Consider the following 21,060-nt stretch of genomic DNA (forward strand, 5'->3'; position numbering starts at 1 on the left):
CCTACAAATTGAATAGCGTTTACCGAAACCCATACGTGAAACCGATTCCTCCGTGTAGTTCATGAAATTTGAGGTGAATCCAAAGAGTCCGGTTCCGCTGTCCGGTCATTGTCTCGTTCCTGAAATATAAAATGATTAGTGTATACTGAATAAATGAAACCCATCACACTGTTCCTGAGTTATAAGATGAATAGTGTATACAGATTGAAACAGACCAGTTCCACTCTCCAGTGATTTCAGTGTCTAGTTTTATTTCCAATAGCCTGTTTCCGCCATCATGTCACCATGTTGACTTCTCCTGCCGCAGGTGTCCAATAGTAGACCGGGCTCGTCAGTGGTTCTTCCGCGATCGACGGCCTCGAACAGAACTTTCCGCCCCTGGCTCCCGTGATGGTCGTGCGCAGCGTCTGCGAGGGTAGACATTGCATGTGGTTATAACTCCCTCCTTCACCACTAATCTGATCCGTTCCCATAGTGTTCGAGCACCATTAAATACCAGGGGGAAATATACCTTTCGCTCACATGTCCAACGCAGTACCGTTTCAAGGGCTACAAGATTCCCTATTTCCCAACCTATTCCTCCTATTTCTGAAAGTAAGTACGTATTACGTACATTTCTGCACGCCCACCTTGACAAGGCCCTTCCCGACAACCACCCCACGGGCGTGCACAGTTTTGGATGTTCTGCTTGCAACAATAATGACTGTCGCGATGCCGTATTTGGGGCATTTCAAAGCATACTTTAGTAATACTCGGTGCTGGGCTACTTGTTTAAACATTCTTTGAAATAAGTTAGCGCCATAAAAGACGAACACAAGCCGAGAGAACGACGACACGACCCAGGTCAGCGCTCCTCTGTGTCCCACCGTCACTCTCTCGCCTTCTGTCCGTCTTTTTTTTTTTGCCGCTAACCTATTTCAAACAATTTCCTAGGCAGTTGTCCCATGCAGCAGACTGCATATCTGATGGAAGCATTCAATGCCATAAATGTGGGCATTGTACGATCACCTCGCACTGCAAAGTAAACGAATTACGGTTTGCCGTTTACGGTTACAGGTACTTCAATTTGATTTCCCTCACATGTTCGAACGGAGTCTCTTTCCGCAAATTCAGCAGAAATCACCGCCTAACACGCCACCGATCCTATTCGAAGTTGCGGCTTTAGCATTTCCAACGAAAAACTATCATCTGATACCACGCGCTATCGCGCTAGAGCGGCCGCTCCACGCTCGTTCCTGCGTCGCACGCCCGATCGCGAGATAACCTCATTCCCCCGCGCATGCTCAGTTTCGGTCTGCTTCGCTTCCCTTCTATCAGCACTCGCGGACGCCGTCCAAAACCAGAGCCGCACGGTAGCCGAGTGGTTAGCACGCCAGTTGGCAATGCTTGGGCGATTATCCCCACCGACCTTGGTTCGATTCCCAGCGCCGGCACAGCGGATTGCTGTAAAAAAAAAAAGCGGTGCCTGGTGATCCCACCAGAGTCAACAGCTCGGCCGCCGTGTGTGGTGGACAAGGGGAGGACCTGTGCTTTTTCGCACAGCACCTCTTCTCGCTGTCCCCCGGGTATCCAAAGGGCGGATGCCCGTTGCTCCTGCGCAGGTGTTCCCCGGGGAGGAAGATTGTTTTTTTCTCGCTCATAGGGCGGCTTTCAGAGCAGGCCGCGCACGCTGCTGCAGGTACCGCGGAAGTCCGCAGCACCCAAACACCGACGAGACGTCCGAGAGACACCACATAGGCTTTTTTTTTTTTTACTGGACGTTTTGTTTCATGACCGTTCATGATACAAAACGTCCAGTAAAAAAAAAAAAAGCCTATGTGGTGTCTTCCGGATGTCTTGTCGGGGTGTGTTTGCTGCGGTCTTCTACGGCACCCGCAGCAGCATGCCGACTGTTATATAAATACATACGCACCTTCATTGAACGAAATATTCTTTATATTGACTGGTAGCGTGTGAACTGCGCAACGCACAACAAGGCATCTTCACGCTTCCCCCGAGTATCCAAAAATTTCTACACAGGGCTTTTATTTTTTAGTTAATGGCGCTATATATGCTTACGCCCAGCAAAGAAAAACATACGCGGCGGTTTTCGGATACCTGCAGCAGCGTGCCCATCGAAATAGCATACGGAAGCACCATTAATAACAAAACACAGCTTAGACTGCCTGGTTTTTTCACGTTCTTTTCAGTTACCGCTCTCAAAGGAGCTACATCCATTAACGACTAAAACTCGACCTCCAGGCCCCCGCTCACAAAACAATTCCGCAATCCCTTCATATCTTGCTGCTATCAGAAGCGCGTCTTAATGCTCAGCGTGCAAGCGTACGCAAATGGCATCGCAACATTACAGAACTAAACGAAGGAATATCGCCCATTAAAATCATTTAGCCAGGAAGACGTGTCACGCGGTAAGCCGGCAATTCACCAATTTCATTAGGCAAGGCTAACGAATTTGCAGCAGAATTCGAACCTCGAGACACAAGCGCACTACATGATGCACTACGGATGGCCTGAAAGGGACCGCTGTTTTTCCAGAGGAAGCATATTCGTGGACTTTTTTTCCCTTCTGTAAGCGTACTCTGCAGAACTGGTTACGCATGTGCAGTCTTTTCCCGCTCGATCCTCTCGATCACCGAACCTAGTTCTCTTCATGCACACATGGGACACATTAGGGAACAGATCGCCGCACCTCTTTCGGCTGTGCAAGGCCATCTCCGCGAGCCCTGTGTCACTACTCTGAACGTTTCTGGTGTTACCTCGCACTTCTGGTTGCCATAAAAGGTTCCCTTACCGTACGGCCGGTCGGGCTGCTCAGAGAGGGAGGATGTGGAGAGTAGTGCCTCTCTTGTGCGGGGGCCCGTGATCTGAAAGAATAAGGGCGTCGTCACAGGACGCGTGCTTGACAGACAGATTTCATGGACTAACTTCTCCCTCTCTTCCCCGGGGCATTTACCCCTCCTTTAGCGGCAGCTGCCCGCATTGCACAGCACTATCTTCGTATACCTATCAGGTGGTGTGGGTCTGTACCTCCGGACTGGGAGGCAATACTGCTCGGCTGCCACGACTTACAGACCCGACAAGCATTTACGCCGGCGGGAGTTCTCGCGTGAAAATGCCTCCCCGGTTGGCCACCGCCAGTAGAATGTCGACTGGCCAGTGGTCGCTAACAATGTCCCAGGCCACTTCGCAATGGTCGACAATACAAATTCGTTGCAAACATAACGATGACTCCAAAATTTTGCAGCTCACAACAACAGTGGCGGCCACTAAAGCGAGAGAGAGAGAGAATTTAGCCGGCGTTTCAATATCGCTGGCATGCTACTCATCGTAGGGAGGGGAATTTGGGAGATAAAGACTGAAGGATAGCAGCGTGGAAGAGGTGGAAGAAAAAAAAACGAAGATAAAATGCGGCCATGAAATGGGTACTAAGGATTCAATGGCGAGTATTGATGTGACCAATGGAATGATGGAGTGCATAGTCCGACAAATGGGCTGACGAAGTACACTGCATGAAGAATGCATGAAGGTAGCGTGCAAGTGAATTTAGAGCTTATCGAGATGTCCAATGTTTTTTAAATATGTAAACAGAAAGTTCATTGCAAGTCTCTGTTGCCTGAAGCAGGCTAAGGACCTAAAACTTTATGCAACACGTACGATTAAGGGGTCGTCTCTCATAGCCTATCATACAACTACAATTTCCCTAGAACTGCGAAAAGCATGCATCCTCATTACCTTAAACAAATTTTACTCGGTTCAAAATCTTGCTCAGATTGACCTTACAGGCTCTTTCTGAAGAAATATCTCCGAGAAGCTTGACATAGATACCTCGTATTGCCAAAATTCTCACACTGTGTCTTCGGAAAGCACTTCAAGCTTTTTTAAGAGTGGCATAATCTCTTCGTAGCTTCAGTTAACTTTCATTTACACTACGTGTCTTTTCTCTTCTCAAGCCATAATTATCGACAGGTAAAAATATCCCCTCTGGTCTTAATGATTCCATCCCAGGATAGACCGGAGGTTTTCAGGTGCCACGACGAAGTTTCCTCGCTCGTTCCCACAAAATGCACAACGTATGCAGGATGGTCACAGACAACCGATGGGCCTGGGTTCCCTCTCTTGCATTCAGGGCTTTAGCGTTTCATCCTGGGCCGTCGCGGTAGAGACCACAAATGTGACAAAAAAGTTCGGCTGAGGCTTAGCTAAAGTGTTAAAGCCTGGATATCTCGAAGCGAAAAGCTTCGTGGCGATGCTCGTTGTTTAGCTTAAGGTTTCATACATAGGGTTACAATTTGGGTATAGCTTTCTAGCTTTTCCAAAACGTGTTGTCTTGGGTATACAAGGCTATTTAAATCTCTCTTTATTTGTTCTTCATCAATGGACACAATGTCTTGCGCTTTCTGTATAGCCATAAAGATGGCCCGGTGATCAGAGCAGTAGCAAGCAGCTGTGCTTGTGGCTGCTACGCAGTATACAGAAGGCACACCCTGTCTCTGACAGACTAGGTCTATAGTTGCCCCCCCCATTGTGTAGTGTGCTCAATGGGAGACGTGACGCAGTTGACGCAGCCAAGCGCCGCAATTCAGCGTCCTTTTGCCGCCGTTTAGCAAGGCGTGCCTCTCGTGCTTCTGGTGTTTCGGCCGCTTGTCTAGCCTTGCACTTTTCATATGCTCGCTCGCTACCACGCTACGGTTTTCTTTTCTTCCTTCCATGACGCATGTCTGCGCCTCTTCTACAGCCGCTCACGCGTGCGTCCTCGCAGCGCCTTGCGAAAGAACCTCCTCTTGGGACGGCCGGAGACCGCGCAGCAGCGGCAAGGGGTAAACCGGTGGCGAGGAAGGGAGCGCCGCGGCGGCGCCCAGGGGTGGCCCACGCGAAGCGCGTTGTTGACGAGCCTAGTGAAGCTTTTCGCTTCAGAACGTGCGTCGAGTTTCAGAAGTGAAACCAATATACCAGCCACCCCGGCGGTCGCATTTCGATGGAGCCGAAATGATGATGATGATGCTGTTTTTTTCTTTTTCTTTTTTGGCGCAAAGGCATCTAAGGCCAAAGAGCACCAAACACAAGGTGTTTGGTCGCCTCAAGGTAAGGTACGAGAACATGTTAACATCAACATCGGGTGTATAGGGGCCAAGAGCGGTTAGTGTGTGCAAGATTCTAGTGAGTCAAGAGGGTGCATAAGTCAGGTGGTGTGTTGCGCCTGAAAAGTGTGGTAAGGTTTGATACATGTAAAACTACTAAGCCAGATAGCCTCAACCAGCGTCCTTGCTTAAGCAAGAGTTGTGAGGCATCTGCCAGTCACGGTTAAGCTCAGCTTTCTCCTCAGCAATGAGGAGGACCTGAGGTTACTTGGATTAAGAAACCTATTCTAAAAAGCCTACATAAGTTAAAAACCCTGTCCAATGAAAACATGCAGTCATCACTTTAAAATAAAAAGGGACGCATTGGTATCTTATATGTGTGCAGCTCCGGGACGTACTGTAGTCTCTGTCTCCAATCTCAGCCACATGATTCATATGTGGAAGACTGAGATGTCGGCTCCACGTCTCGTGCGCAGGTTTATCCTTTAATAGATGTGAGTGTGTGATGTATCTATGTCCTATCCTCAGTCTGCAGAGAGCAACTTCTTTTAATCTATTTTGTTCTTCTCCAGCATACTTCCAATCATTGGTTTTATTATGTGCAGTTTGTTCTGTGTTTATTCGTCCCAAGCCAGCAATCCCATCTATTCCGCAGTGACCTGGTACCGATCAAAGAGTAATTTTCAGGTTGAATGCGCGTGCAGAGATAAAGCATTTCAAGAGGGAATCGGGTACAGTGTTTTTATAGGGTTTCCCAAATGACAGGGTCATACCCACACTTCAGGAATCTGAGTAAATACCAGAGGTCGGAATTTTCTTTCGCACGATGAATCTAACATCCAACCGGGTACCATCACATTCTGCAGTAAATATGCTTATGCGTCTATTCATTCTTTCTGTTTCGGAAAAGTTCAGCTGTAAACTGCACATGAATATTAGGAAGTCTTGAAGGCATCAGTGTAAAACTGATACTTTGCTTCTAGGGACATGAAGTGTTGTTTTATGAAAAATGGTGACTCATGCTTGCCAGCCTTCCAAAAACGTGTCACAGTGAACTCGATGCCCTTCCCAGGTAGCAATTAAGTCTTTACAAGAAGTCACCAGAATACTGGAGAATGGTATGTTCATGTCTCGGACAAGTGTGGCGAATCTAACACGTGAAGGTGGGGTTTGAGACAATCGGTTCGTAAACAGCAACGAACTGGTTGGGTGGTCAGCATGAGACAATACCATTGTAGTATATGTTATACTTGCAAACTTCCGCCTCAACTACAAACATCTCCAAGAATGGGCTCTACACAATGCAGTTTTTAGTTTACCACTTGTTTCTGAGTTTGCTGTGCATTATTTTCAAGCAATTCATATGCGATATGTTCACGTGTTCTATTTGACCATATCGTGCTTGTGCAACGCAGGCATCTGCTTTTCCATTACCCACATTTCAGTCATCGCTAGGAACCCAGCAGAATTTATTGCTATGCTTTTTTTTTTGTTGTGACTAATTATGCACAATGTTTCAATTTGTGGGTTAAGCAACATTTCTAGAGGGCAGTCCTTTGAGCATACTCAAGGAATAAGTGTAGCTGATGCTATTTCTGATGTTATATTTTACTATTTGCTGTAGAGCTACAAAGATGGCGTACCACTTGGCAGTAAAAAAATGATGCGTACTGTGCCAGTGGCATCATTCTTTTTTCACTTTTTCCTTGAATTACTACACTGCCAACACCACCTTTTGTTCGTGAGCATTCAGTGCAAAATGAATTGTAGATGTGATATGGCGTTTGCTTTTTGTGTAAATGTGTCAATGTGAAGTCACATACTGATGGGAGGCTGTACCATGGTGGCAAATATTCATGCTGTGTGCAATGTTCGCTAGGGCATCTGTGATTGTTAATTGTTTCCAATGATCGTCAAAGCGGAGTATTTAAGGCCTGATAAAGTGTGGTTTGTTCTCTATACTCAAGAAGAATTGGTTCAATCCAATACTACGAACAGCATCTAATCGTTTCAGGTAGGATGCTCTGGCTTAACCACATACTATGCATCCGTGTTGTATTTTAACTCCTTCCTCCCGCACTGGGTCCTCTATGCTGGTGTCGCAGAGGTCTCTCTAGAGTTCTGGCATTTATTTTCCATCCGAAGCGATTTCTCATTCGCAGCGTCAAGGTTTTGAAATTTGGCGACAATCTGAACCTTGGCGGGTATTCTCTGGACACAGGCCGGATCGTCGCACTTAACTGGTTCCTTCACTCTGCCAGTGCAGCGCCTGTTGCCATTTAGGCGAGCGTTCCTAACTGTATTGTCCTGAAATTTTACGGTGTTTTCGCCTGTCACAGAGGTGGCGGCAGCCTGTGAATTACTTTTGTTTGTATACAACTGATACGTCCGCGTTTCTTTAACATAGTGCGGCCGTGTAGCCTGTATGTGTCTCGGGAAGAGCACGAGTACATGCACGCGGTTCAGTTAGTTAGTCAACCTCCTTGAATTGCGCAAACGGAGGCGTACGTGCTGCTTGTTTTGTGAATCTCTCACTTTTTCCCGGCTCAAGCTCGCCCCCGATACTGCCGAAGTCTTGAGCTGACCGTCAGCAGGAAAGAAGTTGTGGGCGACGTGACTCCCTTTTTGGTTGTGCTTTACTTTTCGCTGTTTCTTTTTAGTTGTCCGTTAACTTTTCCTCCTCCAAGATGGCGGCCATGCAGTGTCACAGTGTAGGTGCCTACGTGCTGCCGATTTTTATGTGTGAACTACTTTGTGCGCATTTGTGTGTTTGCGTTTTCGACACTGACTCTATGCGCGCCCCTAGTGCCTCGATCGCTAGCGCCCGTGGACTTTAAAAGGGGGCCGTATAGGCACGAACTTCAGTCCGCTCGTCGGTGGAGACGCTGCCGCAGCGAACTCCCGGGACTCCGAGCCTCCGCAAGCTGCTCTGGAGGGACCGTCGCCTTCGGGGGCCGCACTGACTGCGGGTTTGTGGATGGACTGCAGCCGCACTGCCCGCTTAACTGTATGTTTGTTCCCCTTCTGAACTTTCATCGAGTGTAGCTACTTGGACTCTCGCTTTTGTTCTGACCTGTGTAGATATATTTAATGCTATGTGTTTTCCGAAATTGTTTTGTAGGATGTACATAACGCCTCTGTGAAAGCTCGCACTCATCTTATCGAGGTTATAAACGTTGTTTTGTTGTTGTTACCTCTTAACACGCCTCTGTCTCATTCACTACGTTTGCTTACCGGTTAAGCCGGGCATCAAACGGCCACCCCTCATTGTCATGACTCGGTGATGACCTCGCGTAATCACCGAACCTGTGACATCGCCTCTTTTCAACACTTGTAGCTGAGTGTGTGCACATCCAAATTTCTTTCGTGAATTGTCCGGTCAACTTTTGCCGACCTGCGCTCGTGCTATGCCTGTTGCACCTGTTCACAGTTTACTACTAGCTTCTTCTCGTGATTGTACTTGGTACTCTACTTTTCCGCCTCCCCCATACTTGACCGTGCCTCATAGCGTCTCAGCTTCAAGCTGCATTTTTTTCAGTTTCCGCTCTTCTGTGACCGCTGCCTGCTTCCTTCTCTGCTAAGGTTTCAGGAGTTCGCCTGTAAAACTGATAGTTTCTTCGGCGGCAGTTTCCAAGAAAGATTTACGAATATCAGACTTCTCCATCTTATCTTGTACTACCGCACCAAACTCCTCGCATAGCGCTTACAAATCTGCTTTCATATGCCCAGTTCATGCGGTAGAAGCGTGTCAATCAGAAAGGTTTGGAACTATGCAAAGAAAAAGATTGTGGGCCCTCTGAGATACAACAGCTGTTGGAACATGGAGGAAGGAATGGTTTGGTTTATGGGATTTAACGTCCCAAAGCGACTAAGGCTATGAGAGACGAAATTTCTGGAGGAAGGATTCTGTCCATCTCATGGCATCAATGCTTGCTGCTCCTAGCCTCACCTGTGCTGTCTAACTGTTGTCGTGAAGTTAACACGCACGCCTCACCGAACAACTACAGCCTCCTAGCAGCTCAAACTTAATAACTCAAAATTTGAAGCGTGGCTAATCTCAAGCAATATCGCACCACTCACCCAAAGGAGCAGCATCATGTCGCATGGTCGATCCAACCCCTGGCAACCAGTTGTTAGATGTGGGTCCTTCTGATCTCTGCTTGCTTGTCTTGCTGGCGAACTTCACGTGCTCCTGTAAATAAGTAGAATAAACCCATTGCAATCTCCTCCCTCCTCGTCACGTCAGCAGCAGCCTGTCAAGACGACCCAGGCGAAGGAAAGGCCCACAGCTAACAGATCACGACGACAATAGGGATGTTCTGGACTGCATAATTTTTTTCCCTGGTAACGCACGAAGGGCGTACCATTCAGGTGACCTTTCTTGTTAAAAATAGCCACAGGTTCAGTGGCGCTGTTGAGAAAAGGTCACACTTTCTACTAAATTAAAATCGGTGGCTCTATCCGTGACGTTTAAATAAATAAAAAAAAGCACCGTTACCGGATGAAACATCACCTAAGACCTTTGGGACAAGCTGTGCGTGTCGCCCTTGCAAGCTCTGGCTGATTTTAATAGGACCAGGAGGCCTGGCATTTCCCGAACACGGACATGCTTGCCGATCAGTAGACAGCGTTGTTTTCTTTGTCTTCCCTACGCCAAATGACCGAATTCGGTCTGTGTTGATCGGTACAGAGGGAGCAAGGTTTCCATTACGGTTGTTTGATTTTGTTTTCGCTTCCCTGATTTGGTTGGTTGGTTTGGTTTATGGGGTTTAACGTCCCAAAGCGACTAAGGCTGTGAGAGACGCCGTAGTGGAGGGCTCCGGAAATTTCGACCACCTGGGGTTCTTTAACGTGCACTGACATCGCACAGTACACGGGCCTCTTGAATTTCTCCTCCAAAGAAATACAACCGCCGCGGCCGGGATCGAACCCGCGTCTTTCGGGTCAGCAGCCGAGCACCATAACCACTGAGCCACCGCGGCGGCTGCTTCCCTGATTTTCGTCAGGACCTGCACTGTGTGTTGAAACTTACTGTGCTGCGCCTTTGGGTTCCTCTTGTTTTTTGTTTCTTACTACCCTGCTTTTTTCTTTTGTGCATTTAGCTTGTTTTCAATTCTCTTCAAGTGGCGTTAAGCCTGGCAAAGCGTTGCTGGTCCGGGTACCCTCTCTCTTTCCTTTATGCTTTTTTTTTTTAACATTCTGAGAGAACCACTAAAAGGGTAAAAAGGTTCACTGTTGTCCAGGATAGGCGACGGTTAACGTGCCTCAGCTTCTTTACAGCTGCCCGTGCCCCGAAAATTCGTAACATCAAGTATTTCATGCAAGAGGCACAAGAAGAAGCAATGCATCCTGCATGCATGCAGAAGGTGTCGGTCGTATCAGCCATATGTGAATTACATGCGCTAGCAGTTTGGTTTTCACTTTTGTTTCGGTTCAAGGATCCATTTTCAAGTTCGAGCAGGCTTCAGACAAAGATCGGTGAAATCGGACTTACGTGATAGCGTTAATGCCCGTGTAAGCTGAATTGGTCATTGTCTACTTTACATTCATAAATCGTGGGAATCCACATACCACTCCTGGCACAATGGTGCAGCGGTTAACAGGTGCCGCCACCGGTGGGGCTTGTGCTTCCCGAGCAACATCTAGCGACCAGTTATCGCATTAACCGCCACCTGCCACGGAGGGCAGTTTGCTTACAGTCCGATGGGCACGTTGTGATGGCGTCACACTGTCAGGTGACCTAAGTGGGCCACCTGCCAACTGAGATGCCACCTAGGAAGAAGTTTCGGACAAACATCGATGAAATCTAGGATTGCACGGTTATAAGGGCTAGCGTGCAATGAAACGTTGATGAATTTTGATCCATTGTTACTTATGCCTTGGTGTTGGACTTCTCATTTTTTATTCTAATTTCCTTCACAGTCGTCCTTCACGGCGACGTGGGACTGAGGCCCTTTCCGGTTCAAGACTTCCGAGTGACCTGGCCCCCACCGGAACGCTTTTTCTTTTTTTTTTTTTCCTCTATGATGACCGAATAAAAGCTTCGACTCCACTGGCTTTCAACTGCCTGCATATCGCTTATTATCGGGGTCAGTGGCGAACGCTTTCAATGTTCCGGACGAAGGCACGGAGGTACTTTCAGGCCGATGCTCACAGCGGCGTCGACCGTTCACTTCAGAACGCATAGCGTGCACGATTTGTTCGTTCAAAACAAGGTCGAGGACGGTAGAACACAGTAGAGAAAGTGCACGATGACGCGTTCGTTTGTTTCTTCGTATTTCGCGGGCTTTCTTTGAATGCCGGGGAAATGGACCACGCAGAAGGTGCGGTCTCTGCCACAAAAAAAAAAAAAAAAAAACACAGCAAGGGGGTTGTTTTTTGGCCGCGTAGCGGAGCACTTTTGTTACTTCTCGAGGTCTTAATTTGAGAAAACAGCGCTTAGGCCCAAAATGACAATTACATATTTCGCATAAATAATATGATCTGACTGACTGTTTATGCACAGTATAACAAGATACTCTGAGCTGGGCCGCACGATGGCAAACAATATGTTTTTGGTTTCACGCGTCCGCGGCGCAACACTTTTTCTGTTTTAACTCGATAGCGTTATGACTCCCGTTGTGCACACAATGCGGCGTTGTGAGCGATACATAGCGTGGCCCTAGACGGCCACCCCCGCAGAAGCAACCTAGGTCACGTGACCTTGTGGCGTCATCACAACCTGCTCCCCGGATTGTGAGGGACTGCGCAGGGAGTGGTATGAGGACTCCGATGTATCTATGAATGTTAAGTGGAGAATGATAATTTTGCATGCATGGGCATGAACTCATCAGCGTTATTCTGCCCTACCCTTGCAGCGGAGCTTAAGTATCGCCTCCTATATGATCCATGCCCGGACATCCACTCCAAATCCTCTGTTCCACTTTTCTCATCTACCATTTTAAGATGCGCGGTACGTACAGGTCAGGAGGGAGCGCCTCGCCGCGCACCTATGGACCGCGAACATGCATGGATTAAGTGCATTATTGCAGGCTAACAAGTGCTACCAGGAGCAGTGTACTTGTGGATGGGAAGGCGAGAAAAGAAGCTTGGATCAAATCTCTCTCGGAAGATATCAAACTAATGCGAGCCGAAGAAGAGGTTCTTTACTTGTGTATATGAACACTCATGTAGAAGACCTAGATGATGTTGGCCATGTGTGAGCAACATGACGTTATTACAGTAAATATGAAAGTGAGATGTGACGGCATAATCACTTGGGAATCACGCGCTTCCCACTTCAGGACTGACTACTGCACAATGACGAGAGATTTATGTAACAATAATAGACGAAAAAGGAGTAAATTCTTTCGGAGGCGAGATTAATCGTAGGGGAGGCTTTTTGACGTAGCCATAGACAAGTTAGGCTGTAAAAAAGCGCAGAAAAGGGCCGCTTTGCAACCAGCAACAGGCTTGGGCAAAATGCCAATCAGACTGATTTCATTGCTTGGTAAAGAAACAAAAACCACTTTGTCATCAGCACCGCTATTATCATCCTGATTACGCCTACTACAGAGCAAACACCTCTCCCATGTCTCTCCAATTCTAGTGTCCTGAGCCAGCTGCGGTTATCTTTCATTGCAGCTTTGACTGACGTATTGAGAACTAAAGAAATCCCAGCAAGCTGTCGAGAGAGTAGGATGAACCTGATATAAAAGGGAAAGGGTAAAGATCATAACGCGTTTTACAGGCCTCTAACGGTGACATCGGTATTGTATCGAATAGCGATTGCAAACCATCAAGGATGCACTGAAGAGGCTGATGGTTCGGGAGGACTGCAGAAGAGATTCAGACGACAACTTGTTCAGAGCCACCGCATGCATCGAAATTGCTTCAATTGAAGAACGACCACTGCGGGCTGTGTTTAGACATCAAAGGGAATTGCGACAACGTAAATCACGCTCCGTTGTGGCATGTTTTTTGAGCAAGAGAGTAAGTATTTTTATTTTTTTTAACATATACCTCAAGGACCCTTCGGTGAGGGCTTTACATGAGGGGTAAGTATATTCATTAAAAAAGTTTACAGGGATAGCAACCTAGCTTTCAATTGAGAGGAAATGGAAGGTGAAGAAAGAGTTGTGGTTAAAAAGGCACTTCAGCAAGGCTGTCTTTTATCGCCACATCCATTTACGCTCTACACGAGGGAGATTGACCAGATGATGGACAGAAGGGGACAAGTCGCGTACCGGGGCTGATATACATGGTCTGTTCTGAAAGTAGTAGGACTGATTTTTTTTAATAAAATTTATTCCAGAGAATAGTACAAACGATTTGATTTTTTGGAAGTAGCACCCTTCCGCACCTACACGCTGCTGCCAATGAGTTTTACAGTTTTCGTACGCCTCCAGGGACGCCTGGACCGGAGTGCTGTTTAGCTCCCTCGTCACGGCCTGTTGAACCGCCTCTACCGATCCGTGATGTTTCCCCCTGAGCGTCGATTTTATTCCCGGGAATAGAAAAAAGTCTGGCGGGGGCGGGGCCAAACCGGGGCTGTAGGGGGCCTGAGGCAGCGTTGCCGCCTTGTGCTGGGCAAAAAATCAGGGTCCTCATTCACATGATGAAGAAGGTCCTGGCAGATCACTTTCCGGTTGGCCTTTTGCTCCTATGACAACACTCCCGGCACCAACTTCGCGCACACTGTCCTCATGGCTAAGTTTTCTGTCATGATCTCAAAACCTTGAGTTTGAGGAAAGCTCCAGTCATCAGCAATCATTGTGATCCTCATCCTACAATCACTGTTCAGCAGATGTATCACTCGCTATACATTTTCGTTACTCTTGCTGGTCGAAGAGCGTCCGGAGCGGTCGTCGTCTTCCAATCTTTCCTGACCTTCTCGGAACCGCTTGTTCTACTCAACAAACACCTGATCTACGCATGGCAGCGTCACCGTAGGCTTCCTTAATAACGTCGCGAGTCTCTTTGCCCGTTTTACCAAGATTTACACAAAATTTAATCGCGTATCGCTGATCCAGTAAACGCTCCATGATTCTGCGTGACGAGACGTTTCGACAGGGGTTCACAGTACAAGCGACCTGCTCTCTTCAACAGCCGACAGTCGATTTTCCCCAGCATTCCCAATATCCCCCTTCAACGATCCTGCACGCACAGACTGCCTCTTGTCCGCCCGTTCGCTCAGGAAAAAACCAGAACAGACCCTGTATGATGAGAACATCGTTAATCTAGAGGACGGCGCGAGAGGCCTTCAGGAATTGCCAGACATTTATGGAAAAAAGTAGGAGGTGCTAGGGCAGATTTAGTGCTGACCAATCGGGAGTCATGCTTCATAACGATAAGCCTGGTAAGATCAAGTTACAAGATTTACAGTTGCCTGTAGTTAAAGCCTACAAGTACCTTGGTATATGAATAATTGATGGCAGAGACCAAAGGGAGGATATTATAAAGAAAGCAAAAAGAAACGCAGCTGCCACGAAGAACCGCGCGCTCTGTAAGTCTGTCAAATATAAAGTTATTCGGGGAAAGTCGCAATGGTGCCGGGCTGTGGTGTGCTTGGGATGTGCCACGAATTCGGGACTTGAAATAAAACTGAGGAGAGTCAGTAGGCTTGTCTTGGGAGCACACGGAAACGCTATTCATGAAGCAGTTCAAGCTGATATGGGGCGGTCACATTCGAAGCTCGTGACGCAAAAAATTAAGGCGCAGTGTAAAGTACTGTTGAGGCCCATGAATGAAAAGAGATGGGTGGCAAGACTTTTCAGGTACTTATACCGATGCAGTATCGATACTAGACTGAGATGAAGAACTAGATGGCTGGCTAATACATTCAATTGTCATGGGGAAGAAACCCACATAAGACAACCTTGATACAGGAAGTATGATCCTCAGAAAATTCTCACTGGCAAAATAAAACGCTGGATAAGCTGACGTTGGAGCTCTATGGGACGACTAAATCTAAAATAAAAGCGAAAACTTTTTGGGGAATTCCGTATGGATTAGTTTAATTTCCGAGGCCAGGGCTGAGTGCTCGAGGATGAAGTGTTACCGGCAAAACTTCGACACCACGGATGACGTTTGCTCCTGCTCTATGCAAGACAGGGAAACGATAGAACATATTCTTCTCTAGTATAAGATCTTCCAAACATCAGTGCACGACGCCGCTGCAGGAATATGCGAAGCACTAGGTTTAGGAATAGCCAGGACATGTGTTCAAAGCGTAGCAACAAGTAAGCGACGACTAGAGGAGTGGTGGAGAAATTTAAAAATTGGAAGCAAATAGGCCGTTAATCCTAAGATACTGAGCACGCTAGTGTGTTGTGTTGGGTTTAACGGCACACATGCAACTAAGGCCATCATGCGCCAAGCTGAAGGTATAGGATAAGTTTTCTGCAGTTTTATAGAAATGTGAAAAATGATCGGTGATGTAGAGGGTCTAAACCGTTATTCCTACCTAGGGATGAAAAAGGTGAGTATTTTAGAAGCCACTACTAATAAAAGCCTTATAGAGGGTCCGGTAATCTTTGCGGCCAACCTTCTCTGGGAGAGAATCTCGAGGCTCCTAACCAATCAAATATAGGCCTCAGCCTTCTTCTCAGGAGTCAGAAAGTGGCTAAGGTGTATTATAAAATCAAGCGAAGCACCGGGTAAGAATAGCAATTTTAAGAAAACCTATTTTCCTTAAAAGGCTAAAAACATAAGACATGTCAACAACTCCTTTTTCACTTCAGAGCAGCACTTGATGAAAAGAGATGCATTCTTTATAAAATTGAGTGAAGTAATATTTTCTCAGTTTTTCGAGTTTGGAGCATCAGAATCAAATGTGGTTTACTGTGAGTTCATCTCATTTTGCACACAGGGGTTTTCCTTGTTTTGTCCAGTGCGAAGTCGACCTAAGATTAGTTCTATTAAACGTTCCAGATGCATGCACGACTTCCATTCTCCCAAGGTGGGCTTCACGGAGTGTGGTGCCCAGTGAATCAGTGTAAACTATGGGGTTTTCAATATCGTAATTCATTTTTCTGTGCACAGCTACACACACAGCATAACATTAAGCAGTTAAAAATTGATGCACAATTCGGCAGTCTTGTTACCTTTTCCTATTGTCCGTGTACCGCAGCCCTCACGACATTACTTTTCAATTTTCAGCCATCTGAGTAGCTTGCACATTTTTCTTTAATAGCCAGATATCCCTGCAGTATGTTTTCATATGGTATTTGTTTTTTGCAAAGGTGTGTTCATGTGAACTCACACACAGAGGGTAGGCTGCACCACGACGGCAGTGTATTGCGTCTTGTGACAATTTCAGGTAGGGCGTCTAGCAATCCTAACACTTGACATTTATCTTCGAAGCGTAATAGCACAGCTCTGAATGATGGGGCTTATTATTCAACAGAATCATCGAAGGCTACTTTGTAACTATGGGATAACAGAAGAATTTCGGTAGGGAGTCTCGGGACATTATTTTCAGTGTGTAGACGCACATAAGCATTGTTCTATCTGTGAGCGGCGGTTCGTCGGTTTCGAACTAAAGTCTATTCATGGGGATGCTCTGTATGCACCAGATGAGAGAAGCAATCCTAGGTTTTGTACCGGACCTAGTCGTTTAAGGTAGGTTGGTCTCGCTGACCCGTACACTACACATCCATAATCTAAGGTAAACATACTACATAGTGGTAGATTTGTAAAAAGACGTGCTCTGTCGGATCCCCAGTGTTTTGATTTATGGGGTTTAACGTCTCAGAGCAACTCAGCCAATGAGAGACGCCGTAGTGAAAGGATCTGGAAATTTCGACCACCTGCGGTTCTTTAACGTGCACTGACATCGCACAGTACACAGGCCTCTAGAATTTCGCCTCCATCGAAATTCGAACCAGCGTCTTTTGTGTCAGCAGGAGCGCCATAACCACTGAGCCGCCGCGGCGCGTGAAAGTACTTTGAGTATATTCAGGGACTGTGAGGCCTTCTTTCTGAGAGCGTTTCTGTGAGGTAGACATGTGAGTTTTTTGTGAAATGGAATTCGTAGAAACTTATTTCCTTTTTTTGCAGGAAATTCGCTTTCGTTTCGGTTTAAGGTGGGATCACCTTGGAGGCCTCATTTGAGCAAGAACAAAACAGCCACTGTTTTCTGTGTGGAGAATTGGAATACGTTCTTATCTGCCCTTGTCACTAGTTTGTGTATTGACAGCTGTACTTGACTCCCGTATTCTGCTACATTCAGGATGTTTGGTTTGGTTTTTTGGGGTTTAACGTCCCAAAGCGACTCAGGCTATGAGGGACGCCGTAGTGAAGGGCTCCGGAAATTTCGACCACCCGGGGTTCTTTAACGTGCACTGATATCGCGCAGTACACGGGCCTCTAGAATTTCGCCTTCATCGAAATTCGGCCGCCGCGGCCGGGATCGAGCCCGCGTCTTTCGGGTCAGCAGCCGAGCGCCGTAACCACTGAGCCACCGCGGCGGGGCACATTGCAGGATGTGTATGCTATTTGAAGATCAACGTAGTCTGGGTACAAAATGAACTACAGGGTTATTTGCGCTACGTAATTCATTTTTGTAGCAAACACTATTGTGCTTAAAATATACCGCTGAGGTACTCCGTATTCCTCAATGAAATTCCTTGAAAGTGTTTAGCCTAGGCGTGCATGAAAAGAATGGTTGGACGGGAAAACACTTAGGCAGTTTAACATCCTGTCCCAGATGCCAAGCTCAGCTTGTTCGCGAAGAATCCCGAACCTCCAGCTTGTGCCATACGCCTTCTCCTTTTCAAAAAAGACAGGAAGACAGCGTTGTTTGTGTATAAAAGCTTCTCGGACTGTATTTTGTAGAAGAACTAGGTGTTCAGTTGTTGAGCATGCATTTTTGAAACCACATTGATGAATGTCGAGAAGTCCGCGTGATTCAAGGACAAAGTTCAATCTTATATTCGAGCACTTCCAAAAGATTTTGGCAAAACAGCATGCAAGGGCTATTGGCCTATAGCTACTAGTAGAGGTTGGCACCTTTTCAGGTTCCAAAAATGTACTATAATAGCTCTTTTTCACTCTTTAGGTATTTCTCCTTCTATGGATATTTTGTTAAAGAAATTCATAGGTACCGCAACGACAGGCTGTGAAAGATGGGCACGCATTACATAGTGTACCTGGTCGGCTCCTGGAACAGTTTTTTTGCTGGCAGGCAGTACTCTATTTATTTCTTGCAGTGTAATTTAATTGTTGTATTGTTCGTTCGCACCTCCACTTGTTGGAAGTCTGTTTTCCGGCCATATCTTGGTGTTTTAAAAATGACTTGGCAAAGTGTTAACTAGAATAAACATCGAAGTGCTCCGTTCCCCAAATATTTTTGCCTGTTCCCCTATACTTGTTTGCGTACCAGGTGATGTCAAAAGAAGAATTGTGAGCGCTGAGTAGCTGCCATTTAGTTGTCGAAGCTGTTGCAGCATCGCTTTCAGTGCAGTTGACCTACTGATAGAAGACACATAAGCTTTCCATGATGTTTTCTTGGCATTGCGCCGAATGTACCGTACTTGTGCTACCGCTTTTTTTAAGATTGTAAGGTTATCGTGTTTTCCGTACCTACGAGACACTCCGCAGGCCTTACTTTTTTTGTTGTTCTTCTTTTGCCTCTTTACATTCTCGTGTATAGCACACTTTGTGGTTCTGGCGTATCACTCCTGTGAATTTTGGAATTGATACAAGTGCGGCAGTAAGGATGCATGTAGCGTACATTTCATTGATTAAATCTAGGTTAAGATTTTCTGAATTTATGTTCTCCAAACTGGCTTTTCCTCTAAACAATGCCCAGTCAGCTAAATGTAGCTTCCATCGCCATGCTTTTGTCGAGGCGACTGCTGGCGAGGTAGACAGAGTTATTATGACAGGGAGATGATCACTTCAAATACGAGGATTAATCACATCCTTGTCGAAATCAAGAGGAAGAAGTGGGCTTGGGCAGGGCATGTAATGCGAAGGCAAGATAACCGCTGGTCCTTAAGGGTAACGGAGTGGATTCCAAGAGAAGGCAAGCGTAGCAGGGGGCGACAGAAAGTTAGGTGGGCGGAAGAGATTAAGAAGTTTGCGGGTGCAGCTGGCAAATTCTGGATTAATCGGAGAGACATGGGAGAGGCCTCTACCCTGCAGTGGGCGTAGTAAGGCTAATGACGATATGAATCGTATGGAACATCCGATTTTAAATCACTAAAAACCGATTTAAACAGCTAATTTTCCCCGAGGTTGGAGAGCAATATGTGGGTTTACCAGAGTTCAACCAACAAACATAACTACATAGAATTAAATCTTCTAATCTGACCTCTGGTATCTGTTTTCTCACTTCCACAAAACGAGGAATGTGCATTGAAGTCTCCAGCTACCAGGTAATGCTCTGGCAGTTTTTTTAAAAGGTTCTCTAACTCACTGCGAGTTAGTTGTGCGGCTCGAGGTACACGGAGCACACTGTTATGCTTTTACTATGCAACGGGTGTATCGTACCGGTACTCACCTATGGGGCAGAAACATGGAGGCTAACAAATAGGGTTCAGCTTAAGTTAAGGACAACGCAGCGAGCTATGGAAAGAAAATTGATAGGTTTAAAGTAACGAGATCGGAAGAGGGCGGAGTGGGTGAGGGAACAAACGCGGGTTGATGACATCCTAGTTGAAATCAAGAGGAAGAAGTGGGCTTGGGCACGGCATGTAATGCGAACGCAAGATAACCGCTGGTCCTTAAGGGTAACGGAGTGGATTCCAAGAGAAGGCAAGCGTAGCAGGGGGCGCCAGAACGAAACGTGGGCGGAAGAGATTAAGCAGTTTGCGGGTGCAACTGGCAAAGGACAGGGTTAATTGGAGAGACATGAGAGAGGCCTCTACCCTGCAGTGGGCGTAGTCAGGCTGATGATGATGATGATGATGATGATGAAGCATCGTGGCTGCCATAGCCTCTGATCTAGTTTTAAGTTCTGCATCACGAGCTGCGACTCCATTTTGTACCATACTGGCGACTCCGCCCGAAAGCCAGCTCGCCTGCTCTCGATCACGGCGGAAGACATTTTACTTCTTAAGCACATCTGTGTGCTGGGGACCCAGGTTCGTTTCTTGTGTGCAAACGGCGACAGGAGGAGAGAGTGAAGCAAAGATTTCTTTTATGTCGCTTACCTTGCCTAAATGTCCCCTGCAATTCCAAAGTACTACGAACGCAGCTGCTACGGTCGGGTTCGAACCCGGTTACTTCGACTCAACAGACGAGCGCCTTAAACACTAAGCCACCGAGGCGGGACAAAGTTACGCTTTTCACGATACACACCTCATTTTTCATTACAGAAGCCTGCGTGTTTCTATCTACAATATACAAGCATTATAGCAGTTAGGATAACAGAGTGACCTCGTTGATTAGGAGAGCAGTCCTGCTTACCTGTATTGGCGGCGGTTATCCTCTCCAGGCGCGGCTTGTTCAGGCCATAGAGGTCAATGAACTTGAGAACCCGCGCTGAGCCTGCGTTCGGAAATGGAGGCACAGCACACGTGACCAACTGAGCATAAACACTCTCAACAATCAAAATGCAGTCTAATCTTGGCGTTGCCTACATGCTTCGATGTGAGCGCAATACGTACAGGGTTCCCGAGCTGCGCAACACACGGGAGCAATACTACTCGCTGGGCTTCTCCATGACGCTGCCACCAAACAAACGTACGGTGTGTGTCTTTCGCCGCCGTAGTTTAGAGATCCGTGCAGACCGGAACATATTTTTTTCCTTTCCAATGTATTGAGTGATATATGAAACGGAGTGTAGTTAACACGATCTGCAGTATGCCTTGGTCAGCAACTGCCTGGCAGGGTCTCGCCACCATTACATCACAAACATCGCGGTAAGGGTATACAAGAATGCACTATAGCCCTCAGACTCAGCTACACCCCTGTTCAAATGTCTTCGGGTCACGTAGTTTGGTTTTTGAGTGTAGGGGGAACGCTACGGAATTCCTGAAGATCTAAATCTCCGCAG

At 46.8% G+C, this 21,060-nt stretch overlaps 1 long non-coding RNA gene across 1 annotated transcript in view; it reads right to left on the reverse strand.

The window, feature by feature from the left end:
• Positions 1-285: 285 nt before the first annotated feature.
• Positions 286-21,060, reverse strand: part of LOC149366107 (uncharacterized) — a 45,511-nt gene continuing 24,736 nt past the window's right edge. Inside the window, exons 2-5 of the long non-coding RNA XR_016283961.1 lie at positions 20,472-20,552; positions 9,159-9,270; positions 2,792-2,864; positions 286-407 (exon numbers count right to left, since the gene is read on the reverse strand). This is a non-coding gene — a long non-coding RNA (uncharacterized LOC149366107). The remainder of the gene's footprint in view (positions 408-2,791; positions 2,865-9,158; positions 9,271-20,471; positions 20,553-21,060) is intronic.

The sequence above is a fragment of the Amblyomma mixtum genome, chromosome 1, assembly GCF_055824585.1.
Source record: "Amblyomma mixtum isolate Tamu chromosome 1, ASM5582458v1, whole genome shotgun sequence".
NCBI classification, from domain to species: Eukaryota; Metazoa; Arthropoda; class Arachnida; order Ixodida; family Ixodidae; genus Amblyomma; species Amblyomma mixtum.